At 36.9% G+C, this 7,022-nt stretch overlaps 1 non-coding gene across 1 annotated transcript; it reads right to left on the reverse strand.

Moving 5' to 3' along the window:
- Positions 1–1,949: 1,949 nt before the first annotated feature.
- On the reverse strand, positions 1,950–2,056 carry LOC121213343 (small nucleolar RNA R71). The gene has a single exon (XR_005908726.1). It is a non-coding gene; the product is annotated as a small nucleolar RNA R71 (small nucleolar RNA).
- Positions 2,057–7,022: the final 4,966 nt, after the last annotated feature.

The raw sequence follows: 7,022 nt of genomic DNA on the forward strand, positions 1-7,022 counted from the left end.
TTATACATATTTTTACCCCATGTTTAATGCATTTTATGGATGATTTCCATTAGAATTGGTGAATTCGATGCTCCTAATGCTTTAATTTCAAGTTTTATATTTAGGAGAGCATAGGAGAGCGAAAGGAACAAGAAACAGGCCAAAAACGGAGAAAATGGGCCAAAGTACGAAATCAACACGACCTGGACTTCCTCACACGGGTAGACCACATGACCATGGCAATTTGGCAGATTTGAAGCACGATTCACACGGGCTGTCACACAAGCGTGTCCTTGCTGAGCCCAAGTTGAGTCCAATTCAGAAAAAGGCTAATTTTGAAGGCTCTTAGGAATTCCAAAGCCTATAAATACACCCTAGGGGAGGAAGAAAGGGGGCACATAGGGAGGGAGTAAGAAATTACTCCAAGGAAGCCGATTGATCCATCTCAGAAGCCGGATTCATCATCAAGACTGAAGATCTCTCCTCAATTTCCCCTTTAAGAGTTTTGGGTTTTCTTTATGTTTTGTATTCTTTATTATTCTGAGATGTTTTCTCATTTAGTTATGAACTAAAACCCTTAAATATCTAAGGGGAATGAAACCTAAGACGAATCTTGTTATTATTTTCTAAATTGTATGATAAATATTTAACTTGTTCTTAATTAGGTGTTCTTAATTCTTGTTTTGATGTCCCAGGATACTGATTCAAGATAAGCTCTTATTCAGAGGAGGAATAGACCCTGTCTAAGAGTACATTTGTCATAATTAAGCGGAGTTGATTGTGCGCCTAGAGATAGGGTGATAAGATTTTGCTGGATTAGGGTGAAACCTAATAAGGGGATCCATAGATCGAGTTAATGCAACCCTAGGGTGTTAATTAGAGAAAGGTCTCAATTATTCAATCTAGGGCTTAGACGTTATTAGTTTTGAATAGGGATAATAACATAACTTAGGGATCTTTATGGAACAATTTAAATGAATAAATCGTTCGATTCGGAGCCAGAATAACAAGTACAGTCTAGGTGGATTTTTCCTTAGGTATTGTCTTAATTCAATCATTTTCCAAAAGTAATCCCCTAATTCCATTTTCTGTGAATTCTTTTATTATTTAATTAGTTAGTTAAAAGAAAACCCCTTATTCTTAGGCTAGATAATAAAAAGACAGTTATTACTAGTACTTTTAGTTCATTTGGGTTCGACAATCCGGTCTTGCTAAAACTATACTACTGTTTGATAGGTACACTTGCCTACATCGCGATAATAGTTAGTTTCAAGAGCAATTAATTATAAATATTTAAAACCTATCACGAAATCACGGGATCAAGTTTTTGGCACCGTTGCCGGGGACCTAAGATATTAGGAACACTCAATTTTTATTACTTTAGCCATTTATTTTTCTTGCAATTTAATTTAATTTAATTTTTTTATTAATTTACTTTTTCTTTCTCTTGGCAGGTTTTTATAGTTTATGACTAGAAGAAACCTATCAGGACCACTACTTTTTGACGAAGAAATCATTCGCACAGTTCGCAGAAACAAAAGAGAAATAAGGCGAAGCTTAATATACATAGAGAACGAGCAAGAGGACGATACTCAACCCCCAACTGAAGAGATGGCTGAAAACCAAGACAATCAGCTACCTCCTGTAATTGCGGTTAATCAAAATCTTGCTCCACGTACTATGTATGATTATGCTAAACCTTCTTTAACAGGAACTGAATCAGACATAGTTAGACCTGCTGTAGCTATAAATACTTTTGCACTGAAACCTAACACAATTCAAATGATACAATAGTTTGTTCAGTTTGATGGTTTGCAGGATGAAGATTCCAACGCTCACTTAGCAAACTTTTTTCATTGAGAAACAAAGCTAAACAGTGGTTGAACTCATTACCACGAGGGTCAATCATTACTTGGGAACAAATGATTGAAAAATTTCTATTAAAATATTTCCCATCGACTAAAACGACCAAATTACGTAATGATATCTCTTCGTTTGTGCAGATGGACTTAGAAACTCTTTACGATGCATGGGAGAGATACAAAGACTTATTGAGAAGGTGCCCTCACCATAGGTTACTGCTTTGGCTTCAGGTTCAAACATTCCATAATGGCCTGAATCCTTCGACTCGGCAAATGGTTGACGCAGCTACTGGCGGAACCATCAATAATAAAACACCTGAAGATGCTTATGAGTTTATAGAAGAGATGTCACTGAATAACTATCAGTGGCAAGTCATGAGGACAAAGCCAAAAAAAACAGTCGGTGTTTATAACATCGATTCGGTCACCATGCTCTCTAATAGGTAGAACTCTTGAATAAGAAAATTGATGGTTTTCTTAGTTCTTCACAGGTTCACCCAGTAATGCAGTGCGAAGCAAGTGGAGGTGGAACAAGCCATTCGAAATACCAACCTTATGGCCACGCATGGATAACGAGCAGTTAAATTACATGGGTAATAATTCTCGATCTCAAAACAATCCATATAGTAACACTTACAATGCAGGTTGGAGGAACCACCCAAATTTCTCATGGGAAGGCCAAGGAAATCAGAGACCACCTCCAGGCTAACAACAACCAACCTACCAACAGGAAAAGAAGCCGAACCTTGAAGAGATGCTCTCAAAGATTATATGAGTGTCAGAAACTCATTTCTAGAATACCGAGACAGCACTTAAGAATCAACAAGCATCGATCCAAGGGCTCGAAATGCAGATAGGCCAGCTATCCAAACTAAACTCCGAACGACCACAAGGTAGCTTGCCAAGTAATACTGAACTCAACCCAAGGGAACAACTCAACACGATTAATGTTCAAGATGAAGAAGAATTCGTTGAGCCTAAGCCAGAACTGAGGCAAGAAACTGTGGTAAGCAGAGGTCAATGTGAGGTAGGTTATAATAAAAACAAATTAGTGAATGTCGAATATAAACCTCGTCTATCGTACCCTAACGCGACAAGAAAAGACTGCTCAGATGAACAATTTGTTAAATTCCTTAAACTTAAAAAAAATTATACATTAACTTACCGTTTATTGAAGCCCTATCGCAGATGCCAAACGCAATGAAATTTTTAAAGGAGATTTTAGCAAATAAGTGAAAGTTAGACGAGGCATCGCATGTGGAGCTAAACGTAGTTTGCTCAGCTATTCTCCAGAATAAACTACCTAACAAACTTAAAGATCCAGGGAGTTTTACGATTCCTTGCTTAATTGGTAGTTTAGATGTTAATAATGCATTAGCTGATTTAGGGGCTAGTATCAATGTCATGCCTTACAAAATGTTTAAGTAACTAGGTCTCGGGAAACCCAAATGACTAGGATGAGCATTCAATTAGTAGATAAAACTATAAGATTACCTAGGGGTATTATTGAAGATGTGCTAGTTAAAATCGATAAATTTATATTTCCCGTTGACTTCATTGTTCTAGATATGGAGGAGGATAGCAACACTCCTTTAATTCTAGGAAGGCCCTTTTTAGCAACTGCTAAAACGATTATTGATGTTGGCACAGGTGAGCTCACACTTCGTGTGGGAGATGAAACAATCACCCTTCAAGCTCCCAATTCTGGCAACACATCAGAAATTGAAGGTGATCATCTAAACCATTCTATTAAAACTGACCATATGATACAACCCACTTTGCAGGAGATAAGTCTGAAGGAAGTACATGAGCCATTCTCAAACAATAGTAGAGGACCTATTCACGAAGAACGAAGGCTACAAATTGAGGAGCTAGATGAATGGCGGACGTATAAACTGAGAACACCCGATAAACTGAAACTACGACAAAACGAGCTCAATACCTTTCCAAATCAACATAAGGTTGTGGATAAAGTTTTATTAGATGCAATAGATCTTCACATTGTCACTACCAAACCAAATGAAGAAATCCCTCTTACGGTACTTAGTATTTTTCCATTTGGTGCAGTTGAGGTAAGTCACCCATCACACGGTATTTTCAATGTAAATGGACATGGTCTCAAACTTTATAACGGGGAGAATTTTAAAGACGATGGAGAGGAGCTACGACTCCACAAACTGCCTTGAATAATCCAACAAGGTAACAGTCGAGCTTAGACTATAAACAAGCACTTCTCGGGAGGCAACCCGAGTACTAACGGTTTAAAATTATTTAAATTTCAATTTTCAAACATTTAGGTCACTAACAGAGTTTTTGAAGCACAGGTTCCCAACTCCACAAAACCAATCATACGGTCGTGCTTAAGGTCGTGTGACCACCACAGACGGACACACGGCCGTGCGAAAACAGGGTAAAAGTTATCTTTCCCAACACGTGATACGATAAGTGGCCACGAGCGTGCGACCTGGCTGTGGTCAAATCTGCCAAATGCACACGGGCGTGCGACATGCCCGTGTCTATCACCCGTGGACAACACTGTCAAAGTAACACGGGCGTGCACAGAGTTACACGGCCGTGGAAGAAGCGAACCTCATCACACACGGTCGTGTAACATGATCATGTAGCCACACGGCCTAGACACATGGGCGTACCCGAAGGCTCTGTGATGACATCTCAGTTCACGACAAACACAGGTGGGACACAATCCACACGGGCGTGTGAACCGGCTGTGCCACTTGAAAAAAAATTAGATTATCGATTTTATTTTATTTATGTGTGAAGATTCTTTTGTTTTTAAAACGGCTTATCTTTATGATTACTATCAAATTATTCCCCCAATTATCCTTTTTTCCTTCAGAATTATATTTGTCCTCCAGTTGTATTTCCAGCAACTCGCTCTCGCCAATCAAGGAATTCCATCCATTTTCAACTCAGGAAGTTTCACTTCTCTCCCTATCTTATTTTTATATTTTTATATCTATTTTTTGTACATTGAGGGCAATGTACATCTTAAGTGGGGGATATTTATTTCATTTCCCTATCAGAAAAATCCCTGAATCACTGCCTTATTCTCTTGAAAAGCTTTCATATCATATTTAGGATAAATTTTAATTGATTTATGATTTTTATTGATATATCTTGAATTAAAACATAGACATTTAGGCATTGATTGTTTAAACTTTAATACATTAGAGAATCAAGCATGATAAGTTGATTTTTAAGAATTTAAAATCTTAGGTTGTTTCCCCAAAGTTTAGGTATTACTTTGAGTTGGAATTAACAAGTTCTAAACATCAAAAAGCCATAATTTTTGTGAGATTTTTGAGCCTTTTGAGCATCTATTAATTATTTCATGCTCACTTTTATTATTGCTTTGAGTGCGTGAGTATTGAACTGTTATTCTAGAACTTACTTGATTATGCATGTCAAGACGACACCATTTGATTTGATATGTCAAAATGAGAAAGGCACTTAGGATTAACCCACTCATGCCATGAAAAGCCTACCTCCACGATTAATCCTTAGTAAATCCCGTTGAGCTAACAAGCCATTTCTTGTATTACCTTTAATACTAACCCTTAACCCATTTTTTGTTGAAATCCCCTCAATTATTTTTGATCCCTATTTTTTTCGAGATTTGAGTTGAATAAATTGCTTAGCTATGTCTTGTTCTTAATAGTTAGTATATGTTATTTAACTTGTTTTTTTTAAATAAAAATGTGTATACATCTTAATAGTAGTAATCTTCTAAGCTAAAGAAGTTAAATTCCATATTCTGAGAAAAAGCTCTGTTGTACGCAATTGATGACTAGCTATTTTTTCTAGTTAGGTAAAATTCTCAAGTCAATCTCGATTCTAACCTTTTCTTTCAGCTTGTAACCACACCCCCTAACCGAGCCTCATTACAACCCTCTAAAGACCTTTTGATTGATGTATCATGTCAAATTATAGTGGTGGAGATTTGATTTTCATGCAAGCCTATGGTAATGACTTTTCATTATTGACTATTAAGTGATTTATTTATTGTCCTTAAACACCTCGAGTGATTTGAGTGAATCTTTAGTGAGGATGTAAAACTCTGTGACATTTTGAATTCAAGGTAATTACCTAGACGAAGGGAGACACCTATGTTTTCAGAATAAAATGCTCAACTTGGAGTGTTTGAAACTTTGATGTTCTTTGAGTTGAGTTCTCAATATATGATTACCTGTGGATTAGTTTGAGATATTATCGATAGAAATTATAAGTTGAGAAGAATTTATTTTGATTATGAGTTGAGAATTTTGCTTGAGGACAAGCAAATGCTTAAGTGTGGGGGTATTTGATAAACCATAATTTATACATATTTTTACCCCATGTTTAACGCATTTTGTGGAAGATTTCCATTAGAATTGGTGAATTCGATGCTCCTAATGCTTTAATTTCATGTTTTATACTTAGGGGAGCATAGAAGAGCAAAAGGAACGAGAAACGGGCCAAAAGTGGAGAAAATGGCCCAAAGTAAGAAATCAACACGGCCCGAACTTCCTCACACGGGAAGACCACACGGCCGTGGCAATTTGGCAGATTCAAAGCATGATTCACACGGGCGTGTCTCTACCGAGCCCAAGTTGAGTACAATTAGAAAAATACTAATTTTGAAGGCTCTTAGGCATTCCAAAGCCTATAAATACACCCTAGAGGAGGAAGAAAGGGGGCACACAGGGAGGGAGTAAGAAATTACTCCAAAGAGCCGATTGATCCATCTTAGAAGCCAGATTCATCATCAAGATTGAAGATTTCTCCTCAATTTCCCCTTCAGGAGTTTTGGGTTTTCTTTATGTTTTGTATTCTGTATTATTTTGAGATGTTTTCTTATTTAGTTATGAACTAAAACCCTTAAATACCTAAGGGGAATGAAACCTAAGACGAATCTTGTTATTATTTTCTGAATTGTATGATAAATATTTAACTTGTTCTTAATTATGTGTTCTTAATTCTTGTTTTGATATCCCAGGATACTGATTCAAGATAAGATCTTATTCAGAGGAGGAATATTTGTCATAATTAAGCGGAGTTGATTGCGCACCTAGAGATAGGGTGGCAAGATTTTATCGGATTAGGGTGAAACCTAATAAGGGGATCCATAGATCGAGTTAATGCAACCTTAGGGTGTTAATTAGAGAAAGGTCTCAATTATTC

This window comes from Gossypium hirsutum, chromosome A13 (assembly GCF_007990345.1).
Source record: "Gossypium hirsutum isolate 1008001.06 chromosome A13, Gossypium_hirsutum_v2.1, whole genome shotgun sequence".
In the NCBI taxonomy this organism is placed as follows: domain Eukaryota; kingdom Viridiplantae; phylum Streptophyta; class Magnoliopsida; order Malvales; family Malvaceae; genus Gossypium; species Gossypium hirsutum.